At 43.9% G+C, this 19,651-nt stretch overlaps 1 pseudogene; it reads right to left on the bottom strand.

Annotated features, from left to right (window-relative positions):
* Window positions 1–3,107: 3,107 nt before the first annotated feature.
* LOC127784698 (uncharacterized) lies at window positions 3,108–3,955 on the bottom strand (annotated as a pseudogene).
* Window positions 3,956–19,651: the final 15,696 nt, after the last annotated feature.

The following is a 19,651-nucleotide window of genomic DNA, read 5'->3' as shown; positions in this document are numbered from 1 at the left end:
TGTTCCTGGATCCGCCCCTGTTGGCAGGCATGATACAATGTCATTCGAGCAGCAGATGGGATTAATATAGTTTCTGCTGATAGAGCAATAAAAACTAGCTAAGCAAGAGCCTCACTCCGGTGCTCTCTACTGGTAGTAGAAAAAAATCTGAACCGTTGATCTCATTTAATCGAAGGCTTCAGATCTATAATCATCAGTTTCACTCTGTAACTATAGCTATCCTCTCTTCTTTCGTTCTGGAGCCGACGCCCTCACTTACCCCCAAATCGTGCATCTGGAGCCTATGCCGAGAGAACCTCCCTCGCAACTCCTCCCTTCCGCCACCTCAGCCGGCCTCGCCTGCTCCGCCACCGCCACCCTCGCCCTTGTCCGCCGCCTCCGATGCACTCGCCTCCGCCGCCTCCAACGTTTATCTAGCTCTCTGAGAGAAATGCACCAGCACATTTGCCCGCAGTTGCTCCACTGCTCGATGTCGTCAAAAATCTTGTCGACAATCTATTGAATTGAGCATTTTGCTTTGCATCTTTTCTGACACATACGAAGCTGGTTGCATATACCATTGAACAGACCAAGGGAGAGCTTGCTGAAGAAGCATGATAGCAGCAAAACCTGACAACCTATTCTTTGATCAACCCTAATTAACTTTCTGTCCAGAGTATATGGTTGATACCATATCACTGTCAGTGCATTTCGCGACCATCGAACAAGTCTACTGTAAAACGATTTTGCTATATAAGAGTACATAAGAGTGGGATTTCAATTAAATATATAAGAATGGCAGCTTAGCAGCATGGGATTTCACTTAAATATATAAGAGTGGCAGCTTGGGGGCAAAATATTTACTTTATGCAAGCGATCCAACAGTTCAACTAGCCCTGCAAGTTAAAAGCATGATTCTTCAGATAAGCCCATTCATCTCTGAAACGAAATGCCACAGATGCAGAAGAATGCAACACATTGTGACATACTAGGGTATTAAATCCACATCCATATCTGAAACGAATTGCTTTATATCCAGAAGAATTCAGATACATGCAGGGAAGGGAGTAGGGTCAATTGACCAAACAGACAGAGACAAAACAGAAGGATCAGTTACTGTTGAAAACTAAACCAAGCAATTGATGATCTGTTGGTCTTCAGCACTAACATGGATCAGTCCATATATCTATGAAACGAACTGCAGCATTTCAGATAAATTTCCAACTAACGTTTTTCCTTCTCTGTTCAGTTCACACCAGAATTCAGGCAAAACGCAACCCATACAAATTCATGAACAGGAAAACATCCCACAGCAGAAGCTCCTGCGCGCACGCCGGTGTGGAAGCGGGTAGACACCAGCGGAGAAGGGGAACGGAAGGAGAGGGGGCGCCGGAGAGTTCTGCGGTTGGCGGAAGGGAACGGGACGCACAAGCGCTGTTACGATCCAAGTTCATCTCCTCAACTCATCACCAAAACAGCCAAGAGAAGCCAACAATTCATAGCATTTTAGCACAAGTACTTGGATACAAAGTAGCAGAATGGAATTATGAGATTGGGGATAAGCAATACAGGTTGGGGATTAGAGAAAATAGATGGAAAATTAGAGAAACAGAAGTAGGGGATCAGGAGGAGCAGGAGAAGGAGATAGAGGCAGCAGCCATCAGTTTTCTTCAAAATGATCCATCCCCTGTGCAGCCGTGATCTGGTTTCTTTTAGGAATAAGTTCATCTGAGGTCCCTTAACTTGTCAACAAATCCGATTTTCGTCCATCAACCGAAAAACTGTCAACAAATCCGATTTTCGTCCATCAACCGAAAAACTGTCAACAAATCCGATTTTTGTCCATCAACCGAAAAACCAGACACAATGGGTCCCTCAACTATCAAAACCGGTGCAGATTAGGTCCCTCGGCGGTTTTGAGGGCGGTTTTGGCTGACGTGGCGCTTACGTGGCTAATTTGACTCGGTCTTCATCTGATATGGCAATGACGTGCCGCTGACGTGGCAATTCGATTTGGAAAAATAATAAACCCTGTGGGACCCACATGTCAGTTTCACACAAATTAATAAAAAACGGTGGGCCCCACGTGGGCCCTATATGTCATTCTCACCCGACGATATTTTCCACGTCTCTGAAGTCTTTCTTTTTTTTGAATATGCTCATCCGAGTTCACTTAACTTATCGACGAATCTGATTTTCATCATTAAACTGTAAAAGCAGACACAACGAAATACCTCAACTACTAAAATAGGTGTAATATAGATCCCAAGACGATTTAGATGACGGTATTAGCTGACATGATGATGCCTACGTGGCTAATTTGACTCGGTCTTTATCTGACGTGGCTTTGACATGGTGCATACGTGGCAATTTAACTTGGAAAATAATAAAAATTGTGACCCCCCACATGTCTGTTACACAAAAAATATTAATAAAATTGGTGGGGCCCTGTGTACCCCACATGTCATTCTCACCCCTCTTCTTCCTCTTCTCTCCCCATCGCATTCCATTCTCAGAGGAGCGGCCACCCAAGCAGAGAAGATGCGACCCGTGGCAGAGGAGACGACGTCGACGAGCAGGAGGAGGTGGACTACACGTCCCATTAGAGCGCGCCGGAGCCGGAGCAGGAGCCGGAGTCCGAGACCGATGCCGACGCCGCGCTGCCGTAGCCGCCGCTACCTTCCCTCGCTCACGCCCCTCTCAGTAGGCTTGTTGTCAAGCCCTCGCCGCGCTCGTCCCCGACCCCATCCGCTAGTGCTCCGGGCCGCAATCGCGGGTCCTCGCTCCCTTGCCGACGGCGTGACCTCTTTGATGTGCTCGAGGGTGTCCCGATCTTTCGATGAGAGGGATAAGTTGATTGGATGGAGTGACATTGGCGATCGGTCTACAACTATCCAGGGCTGTTGCGCCTTAGCAATCGTTACACTAACTCCAGAGGCGGTCGTGAATCTCGACGATGCACGATCAGCCCAACCACGAGGGTATTTGTTCCTACAGGTAATTGAGAACCAGCAATAACAAGATGAACAAGCAACTAAATTTGCGAATCAAAGATGTTGGATTGAATTAAAAGAAGTAACAAGTGGGGTTCAGTAACAAGCAATCCAGTGGTCTAATCGATCACGGGATCAACTCGGCAAAGTAGCGACGCTATACTTTGATCTAAACAAAACCCGATTATTCTTGGCGGCGGAGAATGCTAAAAGAAGAGGAAGAGGATGACAACAGGTGTGCTGGGGTCGTTCTCTAACCCTAGGATGCGTCCCTAATGGACCCAACTTGATACACGGCCCATTGGGCCCAAAGAGGTGACACAACACCATGGACAAAAAAGGACTCGGTAGTAAAACGAAGATTGCGGCCGCTCCAGAACTGATATGGACATGAGGCTGGATCCATTTGAAAGTAGACTTGACAAGCTTTCTATGAAGTATTTGCGCGACCAAATCGGAGTTCGCATGAAGTCGTGGCAGCCATCAGAAGTTGGTGCTGTGCTGCAGTCCGAATCCATCCTACGCGAATCCTCTCCCTGTTTGATCTTCTCCATTGTTCCTGTGTAAAACAGGAGTGCACGTGTCTCCGGGGTATAAATAAGAATAAGATGAATTTAAGAATGAACGCACCTGATAGTTGAGTTGATGTGCACGAGCGCAGGTAATAGGACCATGAAGTTGTACTTGTGGAGGCGTGGATGTATCGTTGGTGTTGATGTCCTCATCACTCTCACCGCCAGATTCTCGGGGGAGGGAGAGACGCCGCTCGCCTCCGCTGCCGCTGCTGGCTTGGAGGCACCTCCTGTGAGTCCGCCGCCACAGCGTCTTCGCCTAAAGGGCGCTGCCACGGCACCGTCGGCGAAGAACGCGCTCCTCAGCAAGCGCGACAAGTGGTGAACACGGAGGTCTTTGTGGGACGCGAAGAGCAAGGCATGGACGGCAAACATCACCACCCCGTGACAGATCCAGCGGAGTGTGGACATGGCGGCCAAAGCAGGGACCGAGTTGTAGCTGCGGAAGTGGGATGGAACTCGACGTTGGAGAAGAATACCCAGTGGGATGAGAAAGATGACCTGAAGAGCCCGGCGTCGCCGACCAGCAGCGGCATGACGTTGCGGATGATGTCGTTGGAACAGTCACACGCGCCGTGGTCGGCTTCATTGACCGTGACCCATACCGTTGTCTGCTGCGCGTCAGAGGTGTACAACTTTACCCACAAGGCACGATTCCACACATGTTACCATGCCCCGAAGTACCACCGAGATACTGCAAAGGGGGAAATCGTGACAAAACCTGTCATATAACTCTCCCTAACCGAACATACCCACCTCAGGTTTCACCCCCTCCTTATTCCAAGTCTGGCAGTCCCCTCTCATGCCTAGGTAAATCCGGCTACATCAGAGACCAAAGCCAGGTCCGAACTGCACCATCTCCTCTACCTTTGCCATGGTATGTCAGCTAGTTTAAGTTATACTCTAGATTCAGCTTGGAGGCCATCTAGCCTGTGGTGAGTATGAGTATATCTTTCAGAGATTCCCGAAAACCGGTCCTTAATTGTCATGGGCACGACTTCCAGAAAATCATGCATGTACCCACGACCCACCATTAAAGCAAATTTTAGTTTAATTAAACCATAACCACGGTGGTGTATCATAAAGCAATTAAGGACTAAAATTATAATGAATCACATTGTGAACTATTTGGTCTAAGCATGGCTAAGCATTCCTAAACCAATCATCTAGTCAATTATAACCCAAGTTATCAATGGCAAAAGGTATTCAACAGGCTGAGAATAATAGGCATCCATTCCACATGACATTCTAAACCAATGCAATTTAATAGAAAGCAGGGGATTTTGTAAAATAGGCTCAATATGATCAATGATGTATGTATGACTTGCCTTGCTCTTGAGCTGATTGGACTTTAGCAACCACTTCAAAATAAACTGGATCACCAGAACTGCAATTTGAATGGATTAACTGCAATTTGAATGGATTAAAACGGAGCTCGGATTATTTAGTTATGAATTTTACAAGATGAGCTGTGTTATTACTAATAACCAAAAGACCTTAGTCAATTTTTACACATTATTGCCCATAGATAAATAGATCAATGGAATTAAACCTCTGGTAAGCAAGCCTCATGAATTAGTGACTCAACGAGTCAACTCATCGTGTCATGAGACCATCCAAACGGTCAACCGAACCGGCGAACGGAACCGGCTGCTCCGAACGACAACAGCTAGACTAGACACGGTTACGGCAGAGACTCGGTACGGCAAACGGTAGGGCGGTACAAGTTTAGGGCTGCACCTATGGCTTTGCAACTCGGCTACCGAGCTATGACATAACGGCAAACCACGACGACAGCATGGGAGAGCGGCGGTGGTGGATAGAACGGCGGCGGCTCAACTCGGCTTGGGCTCGGCCGGCGGTAGTAGTGGCAGCGACGACATCGGCACGGCGGCGGCGGTGGCGCTAGGGCTCGGCCGCCGGCGGCGGCTAAGGCGACTGGCGGCGACTCGGCTAAAGCGGCAGCGCGACTAAACTAGGGTTAAGCTAAACAAGTATACGACAAACTAAAACACAGGGGAGACGGAATGGATTCCTCACCGAGAGAACAATGGCAATGGCGAGGGAAACGGCGGTGACAACAACTTGGCGAGGATGACGATAACGACGCATAGGGAGGGAGGCCAACTCGGCTTCGGGTAGGGGAGGTGGTGCATGCGCAGGAGAGGGGGAGGGGCGGCGGTCGAAAAGCAGAGGGAGAGAGAGGGGGAGGGAAAATAGGAATAGGAGGTTAGGATGAGGACTTTCCTAAAAAGGAAAACAGATGCGTGCCGTTTTAGGATAAGAACAGAAACAGTCCCGCGAAGGAAAACGAACATGGTTCGCCATGCAAAACGAAACCGCGGATAGAGAGGGGAGTTAATCGGGCACGCTCACGACCAAAGGCGGGAGAGAATTATTATTACTTCAAAACTTGACAAATTTAATTAACCATATTAACTCCTATGCTCTGTAAATTCCAATTTAAGTCGTGTTAGTGATTTTAAAGCAAAGAGAATTCAAAAAAAATTCTCCCTGACAATTTCGATTATTAAATACATTGTTAACTTGGATTTTCTCCTGGTTAACCAAAGTATTTTCTTTAGACGATTTATTAGTGAATTAGAACTACAGAAAAGGGGAAAACTCCGGGTGTGACAAATTATTGGCCAAGTAAAAATGGCATTTAACAGCCACAACAACCCTTTAAGCTTTTACAACCCATTCTCAGGTGCGGCCTGCCACGTGTCTCTAGGGACTTAAGTGCATTTGTTTTTTGCAATGTGTGTGTGGATAAGTGCCAAATACCTTTAAAATCCTCTTTTTCGGCTACTACACAACCTTTTTAATAAGAGTTTGTACAATGCAATTTAAAGAGGTGGCAAATGGTGAGCTTTATAGCTTATACTTTAACTTTTCATATTGAAGTTCAGCATTGTTTGTGCGATGCCATTAATTTTTCTCAAAGCCACTTGTGTGCATGATTTTTTAAGACCAATATGTTTGGCTCTTGGCTATTCATAATTTTTTTCGTCGTTCACATGCGATTGGTCAATCCATTTTGAGTGTTACTCAGATTTGACACCACGCACGCTTTAATTTTTTAATAAAACCATTCAGCTGGTTGATTTATTTACTCTTTGGCTATATGTTTAGTTTATTCAACTAATTATATAGTCGGAGGATATATCTAATTAGGTGCATCTAGTTAGTTGATGGACCTAAGTATACATTTTATTAATTATTTTTCAAAAATTTTCAGCTATTCACATCCTCATATTTGGGATAAAAGAACTCGAAAAATTATGACACGGATATTGAAACACTCGGCTTTTTGATGAATTACTCAAGAGAAGATTACCTTTTCAAGGGCTGCTGTGGACATTATGGATATCATATACCCATACAAACAGCTTATCGATCTGATTAGAGATAGGAGGTGAGCGGTATCTGTACTTTATATAAATAGATTAAGCTTTGACATTATGATGCCTTGTGTTCCAATGCATAGTTCGTAGTCTTAGTCATATAAGATTGTATAACTGTATAAGGAAATTTATGTTATGTCTGACTGTGATTTTATCCTTGTAAACCTGCCCCCAAAGCTATATATGGACAGCATGAAGCACCCCCAAAGGTCATAACCACATCTCGATTGTCATATCAATACAATACTCGATGGATACAATCCCGGAAATAGGAGTAGAGTATTACTTCTCATCAAGAAGGCCTGCACCTATCTAAATCTAGTTCCATTACTTATCTTGATGCAAACAAACTCGTGAGGGGTGGCCCGATGGTCACGGCAGTAGGTTTGGAGCAAAGAGTACCGGCATAAACCGTGCACAAGAGGGTAACTAGCTACAAGCAGTAAGAGAATAATTAGTTTTATACCTGCCAAGGTTGGATACGACCAAGTGGTGAGGGTGAGAACGATCCGGAGCCTCCTGGACTCTGATCCGTCAAACCGAGCCATCACGGAACCATAATCCAGGATTAATCTACACAAGAGGCCAAGAGCCAAAAGCACGAACTAGGGGGCACCAGAGGAGCCTTCTCACAAGTCCAAAAGAACTCATAAGAACAAAGTGGGTAAGACACTTATGCAATCTTTAGCAATCTCTTATACATGAGGTTTTCAATTAAACAAAAGTTGTCTAATGATGAAGTAGAGGGGTATTTATATTAGGAAGAGTAAAGTGCATGAACAGTCCTTAAACTTGTAGGGGGTGTGTCATCTAGGTCTCTAAACTCTCAAAATGCATATCAAAGTCCCATAACTTGTCATAGTGTGTCATCTAGGTCCCAAATCATCACATCCCCTTCAGGATCCTACGTGTTGTTGATGTGACATGCCACACGGACATGTAAAAATTTTCCTTTTCATTTTTTTATCTGTTCTTCTTCTTTTCTTCTCCTTCTCTTTTATGGTGCTGATGTGGCATGCCACACGGACATTTTAAAATTTTCCATTTCCTTTTTATCTTCATTTCTTCTCTTTTTCTTATCCTTCTCTTTTTTTCCTTTCTTATCCTTTCTCTGTGACCCAAGCAGAATAAAGGAAAAAGAAGAATGAGAAGAAAACAAAAAAAAAGAAAAGAGTTTTCTCGGGTTCGCGCACAGCCCTTCGGCTCCTGCGCAGTCTTAAGTAAAAATGCTCTAACTTCTTATAAGAAAATGGAATTGAGGTGGTGTTTGATGCAATGGAAACTAGACTTGTCCCTTATTCCAACCATGTATGCCATCCAACCCATCTCTTGACGAGCTGGGTCACACAAGTCTTAGAAGTTGAGCCTTTGCAGCGTAAACCATCTTCTTGTTGGTGTAGATAGCTGCTGGTAGTGCATGGGCTGATTTCTGCTGAGCATAACCCTTGTCATCCTCAACATAACACATCCTTCTTGGCGTAGTGATGGTGTCTTCGGGTGTAAACCTTAGCAATACAAAGGTAGAACATTTAGATAGTACTCCCTCTATCCCAGTTTAGAGGACGTGAAAGTTTTCGCTCCTTGTCCCAGAGCTTAAGGCCATTCCTAACCCAATGACTAAGATGGTGTCCATAGCATTAAATAAGTTGCCACCTAGGATGAAAAATGATGTGGCAAGTAAATAAATGAGGAAAGAGAAGGAAACCATGTCTCATGCAAGACATGGTTTCTACACAATATCTAAGATATCATGTGAGATAAGTAGCATCAAATTTAAGTATGGAATAGTGGTATTTGCATTGGAAGAGTAGTGTCTAGTACTAGTTTCTTGATGATGTAGACTTTATGGAAACTATGTTTAGTGTTTTGGGTTGGAAATGTCATATAAGGCGCACAAATACGTTTGTTGCATTTTTTCCCCAATCTACCAATGCGAAAGCAGCGTGCTGCTTCGATATGCACGCTGAGATTAACTGCACCACCATGCAGTTGCACGTGAGGATAGGAGGAAAAATCTGCATGCGAGTAGATCATCTGCATGTGGGAGGGGTGGGTTATGCAACCTAATTAACCAGGCGATTCCCCGCGTATTGCTGCAGGATAACGGTGTGCATTTTAATGGGAAAAAAAAGAGAAAACATAGTGCATTCTAAACTCTAAAGCAAGAAAAGAAAAGAGATACAAATTTAATTTCTTCATGGGATAAATAGTTTTGTGAACAGTAGCGCTACCCAAATTGTAAAGGAAAAAAAAAGAGGTGGCATATATTTCAGCATTACAGCAATGGAAGGGGCCCTAAAAGATGCGACATCATTTGAGCTTGTAAACTAACGAACAATACTGTATACAGTTCATTTAAATGTTAACGCATGGTGGCTTGCCCTAAAGGCCCCTTTTGAATTGGAGGAAAAAAATAGAAATTTTGGAGAATTTCAATCCTATAGGAAAATTTCCTATAAAGCCATTTGAAACAAAGGATTGAATTCTATCCAATCCTTTGAAATTCCTATGGAATGGATAATCCTATATATATTTTGAAGGAAATTTAGCAAGAGCTCCAACCTCATGGTAACTTTCCTTTGAGTCTATCTCTCTCATCCAATTCCTGCGTTTTTCCTGCGGTTTAATCAAACGGCCATTCCTGTGTTTTTTCTGTGTTTGACAATCCTCTGTTTTACACTTGTATTCCTATCTAAATCCTATCTTTTTCCTATTCCTATATTTCCTCAATCCTTTGATTCAAAGGGACCCTAATTATTTAGTAAGGGACGATATATATTGTTCGATGGATAGCGAACTTAGAAGATCAACTGTCCACATGCTGCATCTGATCGAGACGAGGATTTCAAATTCAGTGTGCAGCTCTACATATAACGACAAATCCAACAAATACTATTTAGAAGTTCATAAAAAATAATAATTGAGACATAATATTTAATATCTTCAGTACTACATATGTTGTCGAGATGTGCAAAACATCAGTTAATGGTGATGGTCCTAGAGTGGTTGATCGAAATTGCAATTTCGTACATTTGTGTCAGGATTTAGGGAATACTCCTAACATTTCAGTAATCCACTCGTATTGCTCCAATTATCTCCTGTTTAGTAAACCAAACCAAACCAATCATATACTGCCAACTTAATCCATACCTGAGAAGTTAATTCTGATTTTGCATCAATTGCTGAAACTACTAAACGCAGATCGGTCATTAGCAATCCAGTTTGTTAAGTGGATTCTATGCATCTGTTTGGCCTTGTATAGAACGGAACTCCAGACAGGGCAAGAAGATAAAGAAGCGATCGAACCAAACAGGGAAAGACCTTATAGGATTATAATTAAGATGACTGCAATCCAATCAGCAATACAGGATTAATACAGGATTAATCCCCGCAAAAAAAAAAAAACAGGATTAATGAATAGGATTTGAGGCTGATGGTTGGATCCATCAAACATGTATATGCACGATCGTTTTCGCATACAATACAATATTGAGAATAAGTTCCATAACCTGGTGCAAAATGAATCGCTGACAGTAAGAAAAGCAAAGTGACAATCTGAAAGAAACTTCAACTGGTGGAATGAAACAATACTTACATAAGAGAAAACTGATCATGCATTAGAGAGTCTGGATCGTGACGCCCCAACCCAAAGGGATCTAATCATCCAGGGCTCACGCATGAAGCTAGGATACGTCGAGGCGAAGCAGAGTGCTCGGTCGTGTCCCATCAGTTCCTAGCATTGGCTCGCATGGCCATGTCGCACTGGGCGATGATGGGAAAGATTGTAGTGCCGCGGCCATCGGGTTCTCGCGTATCTAGTGATATCACTAGGTGAAACCCCGCGTATTGTTGTGGGAATTTAGTATGATAACAATAAAAAAATAACGTGTAAGATAGCTAGATAATATTATATTAAGTAAATTAATGTGGTTTATGATAATTTAAATTTAAATAGTATCACTGGTGGAGAAACCATCTTTCATCGGTCGGCCGAATTCCACAATAGTTCCGGATGGAATAAAAACCGGGGCTAAAGATGATCTTTAGTCCCGGTTAAAAAGGGTAACGGGTATATTTGATCTTTAGTCCCGGTTGGTGACTAAAGAAATCATCTTTAGTCCCGGTTCAAATGCTGTCAGGGCCTGTCAGGCCTCCCGGGAAGATCGTAACTTTATACCAACCGGGACTAAAGATCTCGGGGATCTTTAGCCCCGGTTGGTGTACCAACCGGGACTAAAGTCCCACCCCTATATATATATGTCTTCTTCCTCCTCCAGCTGCCCGAGCAAGCTTCAAAATTTCTTCAAAAAAGAGAGGAGGTCATGCCAAAATTTCTAGTGAATTTATTTTGGTGATTACATACAAATCGGAGGTGCCTAAAAGGTTTGCAACTTCATCCTCCAATGTTTTTTTTGTCATATTACATTTGCAGCTATGTTTTGCACACTTTTTTGTCTCCAAAATTTAGTTGTAAGTTGATGAGGGAGAAAATTTGTGTGGGGAAGAAAGAATATATAGAAATTTAGTTGATTTGCTAAAGAAGGTTTTATAAAATAGTTGAGAAGGAAAACTATAGTGAAAGTTAATCTTGAATACTAGAAAACAAACTAAAATGAAAATTAAAAGAAGTAAAACATATTAAAATTAGTTTAAAACTTTAGAAATAGTAAATAAGAATTATTTGGTGTAATATTTTATGATTTTTGTATGAATAAAGATATGTCATTATTGTATGACTGTTGAAACAGTTTGTAATTATCTTATAATTATTGTATGACTGTCATTATTGTAAGAATAATTATTTTTGTACGATTTTTTTTCGACTCATGTAGATGGATCGGCAATGGATGTACGCTGACCGGCGGTCCAAAGAGTTTATTGACGGCGTGCACTATTTTTTGAGAGTGGCCGAAGCTAACAGGCAAAGGGGTTTTATTTGTTGTTCATGCAATAAGTGTAAGAATCAGAAGGAGTATTTTGCATCCAGGACTATTCATTTCCACTTGTTTGAGTCGGGGTTCATGCCAAGCTATAATTGTTGGACATTCCACGGAGAGCAAGGTGTTGAAATGGAAGAAGATGAAGTGGAAGACGACAATATTTCGGACTTTGCTCAGTACGTTGGATTTGAAGGAAATCAAACGGGCGAGGATGAAAGGGATGCTGATGGTAACGACGTTGCGGATGATCTTGGTCAGATGTTGCAGGACGCTAAGGAGGACTGCGAAAGTGAAAAGGGAGCCCATAAATTGGACAAGATGTTAGAGGACCACAGAACTTCGTTGTACCCAGGTTGCGAGCAGGGGCACAAAAAGTTGGATACCACTCTGGAGTTCTTGCAATGGAAGGCAAAAAATGAGGTTAGTGACAAGGCATTTGGCGATTTATTGAAACTCGTCAAGAACATTCTTCCGGAGGAAACAAATTGCCCGAGACAACATATGAGGCTAAGAAGATAGTCTGCCCGCTAGGACTGGAAGTTCAGAAGATTCACGCATGTCCGAATGATTGTATCCTATATCGCGGTGAGGAGTATAAGAACCTAGAAGCATGCCCTGTTTGCAAAGCACTATGATACAAGATTAGACGAGACGATCCAGGAGAAGTTGACGGGCAGCTAACAAAGAAGAGAATTCCTGCTAAGGCGATGTGGTATTTCCCTATAATACCACGGATAAGGCGTTTGTTTAGGAACAAGGGGAATGCTAGAATGATGCGATGGCACGCTGAAGAGCGTCAACAGGACGGGATGCTGAGACACCCCACCGATGGTTCGCAGTGGTGAAACATAGACAGAAAATTTAAAGAATTTGGAAAGGACGCACGAAACATACGGTTTGGTTTGAGTACGGATGGCATGAATCCTTTTGGAGAGATGAGCAGCGGCCATAGCACTTGGCCCGTTACGATGTGTATCTATAACCTTCCCCCGTGGCTATGCATGAAGAGGAAGTACATAATGATGCCGATTATTATTCAAAGCCCCAAGCAACCTGGTAACGACATCGATATGTACCTAAGACCACTGGTCGAAGATCTTAAGCTGTTGTGGAAGAAGGAAGGTGTCCCCATGTGGGACGAGGACAAACAGGAGGAGTTTAACATACGAGCGCTGCTATTCGTAACCATCAACGATTGGCCTACACTTTGCAACCTATCCGGACAGTCCAACAAGGGGTACAAGACTTGCACTCACTGTATGGATGAAACAGAAAGTACGTATCTTAAGCACTGTAGGAAGGTTGTATACATGGGTCATCGTCGATTCCTTGCAGCAAACCACCCGGTACGGAAGAAAGGCAAGCACTTCGAACATAAGGCTGACCATCGTACGAAGCCTAAACTTCGCAACGGGAAAACAGTGTTTGCTATGGTTAAAGATCTTAAAGTAGTGTTCGGAAAGGGGCCTGGAAGCCAGCCTATAGAGAGCAAAGATGGTCACGCGGCGATGTGGAAAAAGAACTCTATATTTTAGGAGTTACCCTATTGGTAATTCTTGGACGTACGCCACGCAATCGACGTGATGCACCTCACTAAGAACCTTTGCGTAAACCATCTTGGCTTCCTAGGTGTATACGGAAAGTCGAAAGATACACTGGAAGCACGTAATGATCTGAAGCATATGGAACAACGCGGCAACCTTCACCCGGAACCAAAGGAGAAAGGAAGCCATTACTTGAGTCCAGCCAGCTACACTCTTAGCAAGGCAGAGAAGGAAAGTATGTTTGAATGCTTAGAGAGCATAAAGGTACCGTCTGGATACTCCACGAATATCAAGCGAATAATAAGCACGAAGGAGAAGAAGTTCACAAACCTAAAGTCTCATGACTGTCACGTGTTGATGACACAACTGCTACCAGTTGTAATAAGGGGTATCCTTCCAAACAATGTCCGGGCAACAATAACAAAGCTATGTGCATTCATGAACGCAATTTCGCAGAAGGTCATCGATCCGGATAGATTAGAAGCCCTTCAGAATGATGTGGTGCAATGTCTCATCAGTTTTGAGTTGATATTTCCACCTTCATTTTTCAATATAATGACGCATCTGCTTTGTCACCTTGTGAAAGAGATCAGTATTCTCGGGCCTGTGTACCTACACAACATGTTTCCTTTCGAGAGGTACATGGGCGTTCTGAAGAAGTATGTTCATAACCGTGCTCGTCCAGAGGCAAGCATCGCCAAGGGTTATGGAACAGAGGAGGTCATCGAATTTTGCGTAGAATTTATTGAAGATCTTCGCCCAATCGGGGTACCTGAATCACGCCATGAAGGGAGACTACGGGGAAAGAGAACTCTCGGAAGGAAAGCAATAATGACGGTAGACAACAATTTATTCCGTAAAGCCCATTCCACGGTTCTGCAGTAATCTTCATTGGTAGCTCCTTACATCAAGGAGCACTTGGCTCTAGTTCGCGCCAGGAACATCGGTAAGTCCGATGCATGGATTACACGGCATCACATTGATACTTTCTGTCACACCCTAAAAATTTCAAATATATAAATTGTTGTTTAATTGGAATTATTAGAATTGATTTTAAAAGCCTAGAAGAGAAGATCTAATTTTAAATAATAAATTCCAATATAAAATGGGGCCAGATAAAATTTTATTAAATACTTTGCTTAATTCTATAATTCCTAGATTTTTCTGGGATTTATTTGAGCTAAGGAAGTATTTTTAATAAATGGAATTGCATTTCATGAATAATTTAAATTGGAAAAAGTTTTAAAAAGTCTCTTTTGGCTTTGGGCCGAAAGTCGGCCCAAAACCCTCTCTCTCTCCTCCTCGGCCCAAGTCGGCCCAGTCCGCAGCCGCCGTTCGCGCGCGTCCGCCCGCTGACAGGTGGGGCCCGCCTGTCAGGGTCGTCGTCTTCCTCGCGCCGCTGCCGCCCGAAACCCTAGCGTCGCGCCGCCGCCGTCTCTTTCCAAATCCGGCCGATCCTTTCCATTTCCGATGAAATCAATAGAGGGGAAATGATCTTCTCGATCTCCTCTACCTTTTCTCTTTTGGAATCTTCGGCTAAAATCGTTTAGAAAGCGGAGGATTCGATCTCGAATCGGATTCGTCTCTCTCTCCCGAACCCTAACCTTTCCTTCGCGTCGCTAGTCGCCGTGGGCCTTCGCCGCCGCCTCCTTGCCCCTTTAAAAGGATCCCCGGTGTCTCCGCTACCCGTCGCCACCCTCACCTTTGCCTCTCGTCTTCCGTAGAGCCCTAGCGCCGTGAGCCCTCGCGCCGCCGTCGTCGCCGCCGCTCCAGCCGTGCGCCGCCGTCGCTCCAGTCGTCGCCGTCGCTCGGGGAGGCCGCCGTCGTGGTCGCCATCGCGTCGCCGTCCTCGTCCGCCCCTCCGTCGTCGTTGTCGACCGCCGGAACTCCGTCGCCGTCGTCAAGCCGAAGGTTGCCGCCGCTTCTTCCTCGTCGCCGACGTCGTCCAGTCGTCGTCCGCCGTCGCTTTGGTCGCCGGTGAGTTCGCCGTGTCGCCCGCAACCCGTAGAGGCTTTCCGTTCGTGTTGTCGTGCCGTGGTTTGCCGGCGAGCTCGCGCGGTTCGGTCGCCGCCGGTGGTGACGTCATCGCCGACGTCATCGATGCCGTCCGCTGTGGTCCGGCCGTGGACCGGTTGATCTCGACCGTTCGTTTTGGATGGATCGATCTCGGCCGTCCGTTCCCGTGAACCGTCGCCGTGCACCCGGTCCACCGCTAACCCTAGCCGCTGACGCAATAAATCCTCTTTTCCTTTTCAAAAATAATTCATTATTGCGTCATAATTCTATTAAAATCCATATAAGTGTTTTAATCCGATTTAATCTTTAAAAATTCATAACTAATTCATCTTAGCTCGGATTTAGTTGGTTCAAGTCTCTAAATTTTTCTAAAATTGAGATCTACATGTTAAAAATATCCACATGTACTGTTCATGCTTGTTTATGTGCTGTTTTGGTGTTTTGCTCTTTTCTGTTTAGATTCCGACGTTTCCGGAGAGTCCGTTTTCGCAGGAGAAGAATTTGAAGAGTTCCAAGGCCAGCAAGGCAAGTCACACAGATCCCAAACAACCCCTTTGAGCATGTTGATCCCATTTAAAGCTATTGTTTCTATTCAACTATTGCATTTATTTTCGAATGTCATTGGGTGGAATTAACCTATTGTTTGTTATAGCCCTTTTGTTCTTGATTACTTTATTCCTTGATACCTTGCGTTCTTATAAATTGACTAGTTGAGCTTTATATATTGGTTCAGCTAGATATTAGATGTGATTGCTTAGCCATGCTTAGAAACTTTAGCACACTATTGGGATAACTTATGACTCACTATTATTTAATGATGGCTTAATGATGACTCATGATGGTTAATCATGATTGGTTAATTAATTAATTTGCCAACTAAAACCTGATAATGGTGGGTTGTGAGCACATGGTTTTGATGGTCGTGCTCATGACAATTAAGGACCGGTTCACGAGTTTCGGTTGTGAAACATTAACCGTGCCAACCACAAGCCAGCGTGGGCAACGGCTTTACCTTTTGTATAGCATAGTTCATTGCGGGGCACCAGACTGAGAAGTGGCGAAGATAAGCCCACGGCGGTCGTTGGGGAGTCCATGCCTTGTTTATAAGGGGGTGATTATGATCCAGGAACGGTGCGCTGTGGTGGATTGTGTTGTGCGAAGGGTACTGTCACAGCTCCTTTCTGAGGTACCGTGGTGGTATCAAGGCGCATGGTGACATGTCGTGGGGCTGTGTCTTGTGGGTACAGTGGTACACCTCTGGTCAGAGTAAAACTATTCGAATAGCCGTGCCCGCGGTTATGGGCGGGTCTAACAATGTCTTTCGTGATTAGTCTCACACCTCTCATCATAATAAAAGATGCTATAACTGGTAATAATTTGATTAGCTCCTGGTTTGGAATGGTATATTCCTGGTTTGGAGATAGAACTGTGCAGCCGGGATTGGTTGTTCAGAATGGTTGGGCCTATGCAACAGGGAATGTTGTATAGCGTTGGATTAATACTATTTAATTATTACTTAACTGTTTTATTAAATTCTGAAATGTTTATTAAATGCTGTTTATGCAAATGAAACCCTACTATGCCATCCTTTGTTATCCTGTGCATTTGCATATTTGCTGCGTGGCTTGCTGAGTATGTCATATACTCACCTTGCAATCATTCATCAGAGGAGGAATTCTACAGTGATGCTGATGGTGTGGAGGATTAGGTGTAGCCCTGGTCAAGCTGTCTGTGGAGTGGAGTCGTCTGCGCCGTTTATCTTTTTTTTTTTCCGCTGCTTAGATCTTTATTGATTGAGAGGAACTATCTACCTCTGTAATGACATTTTATTCGCTTATTAATTAGAGTAATAATTGTACTCTATTATCAATTTGTTATTGTGTGCCTCGGCTGATTCCTGGACGAGGGTTCACACACATGTAAGTGTTTGGAATTTTGGATAGAAATTCCGGGCGTGACACTTTCCCCGCGTGGATACGACAACATCTCATGGGTAACGAGTCGATCAACCAACAACTTGCCTTCCTAGCGAGGGAACCGTCTGGGTCGATCGCGACATTCCAGGGATATGAGATCAATGGGTACACATTCTACACGAGAGCCCGAGACATGATGAGCACGAACCAAAACAGCGCTGTTCGTGTTGATGCCATGGGACACGATGGAACAACTGGCACGTATTACGGTGCCATCGAGGACATATGGGAACTTGACTATGGTCCTCTCAAGGTCCCTCTGTTCCGGTGCCAATGGGTTACGTTGACTGGTGGAGGCATAATGATTGATGACAGTGGGATGACAACGGTTGACCTTAACAAGGTTTGATACTCAGACGAACCTTTTGTCCTTGCCAATGATGTCACGCAAGTCTTTTTCGTGAAGGATATGTCTAGCAAAGGAAAGAAGGGTAGAGGGCCTGACGAGCCTAAGCGTGACGTGGTTCTCCCTGGCAAAAGAAAAATCGTCGGAGTTGAGGACAAGACTGACGAGGATTACGATCAATTGGATGGGCAACCCCCTTTCACGGTGACGATTGACCCTAGCATCCTCGTATCAAATGAAGACACCCCTTACTCATGTAGCGATCACAAGGAGGGAACAATAGTGAGGAGAAAGTACGTGCGGTCAACCGTCACCGCCGATGTATTGCCGTAATTATTGTGTACACGATGTAAACTATTTTGGATCTATTGATTATCCAAATAAATCAATTGATGTATGGCATATGTTAATTACACACGATTATTAGAGGTTTTAACAAGTTTAAATCATGTATATGCTAGTTATATGCGATACTTGCAATTTTTAAAAGTTTTAAATCACACAGGTGGCAATTTCATATGTTAATTAGAGTTTTTAATATTTAATTTACTATCATTCATATGCTAATTATAATTGACTAGAGAATTTTTAAAAGTCTCAAATTATGCATGTGGCATTTACGTATGTTAATTAGAATTTTTCACAATTTAATTTACTATCATTCATATGCTAATTATATATGACTATTCGAATTTTTAAAATTTTTAAATCATGCATGTGGCATTTACATATGTTAATTAGAGTTTTTCACAATTTAATTTAATATAATTCCTATGCTAAGTATATATGATGATTACAATTTTTATTAATTTTAAATCATGCCGTATGTATATACATATGTTAATTAGAGTTTTTACCAATTTAATAATATCATTCATATGCTAAGTATATATGATTATTAGAATTTTTATTAATTTTAAATCATATATTTGCTTATTACGTTTTATCCACTTAATTTATTATAGACAACAATAATTTTTCGAAGTAATTGTCATTAATCTTTGTACTTTAAATAATTGTAATGCATTATCTTCTATTTTAGAAACACATATGTAATGGAAAATAATATTCAGTGCGCTTATCAGTAGTCCCGGTTCTTAACCCTAACCGGGTTTAAAAAGAATTTGGAAATAGCGGGAAAATATCTTTAGTCCCGGTTGATGAGAACAACCGGGAGTAAAGATTACTCCCGATTGTTGAGAACAACCAGGACTAAAGAAAAGTCTTTAGTCCCGGTTGTTCTCAACAACCGGGAGTAAAGATATCTTTACTCCCGGTTGTTCTCATCAACCGGGACTAAAGATCTAGGGCTATATATATTCCCGATGCGCGCCCTCGTCTTCTCCACCAACACTTAGAAGTTTTTGCCCGAACGATCTCTCTCGGCTTCTCCTTCGCCGCCACTGCCTAGGGCATCCCCGCGCCGACGCCGCCGCCGTATCTCGCCGTCGTCTCGCGCTCGTCGTCGTCGCCACCGCCTCCGCCTCCTCCGCCGCCGCCGCATCTCTGGGGTGAGAGCTGCCGCGCACCACCTCCCTCTCGATCTCTCTCTCCGATCTCGATCTCTCTCTCTCTCCCTCTCGGTTGCCGCTGGCCGCCGAGTTTCAGACGCCGACGCCGACCTCGTCATGACACGAGGCCGCGCTACGAGACGCCACGACGCCGCACGCCGCCGCCGCGCCACGCCGATGCCGCGCGCGGCGCCACGCCGCCGCCGCGCCGCCCCGCCGCCGCTCCGTTGCGGCCACACCGAGAACGTGAACGAGCGAACGAACGTGAACGAGAACACGGTAAATGAACGTGAACGAGAACGAGCGAACGAACGTGAACGAGCCAACGAACGTGAATGAGAACGAGCGAACGAACGTGAACGAGAAC

Source organism: Oryza glaberrima, chromosome 9, assembly GCF_000147395.1.
Source record: "Oryza glaberrima chromosome 9, OglaRS2, whole genome shotgun sequence".
In the NCBI taxonomy this organism is placed as follows: Eukaryota; Viridiplantae; Streptophyta; class Magnoliopsida; order Poales; family Poaceae; genus Oryza; species Oryza glaberrima.
The sequence above is the reverse complement of the archived record's forward strand: the minus strand, read 5'-3'. Positions and strand labels throughout refer to the sequence as shown.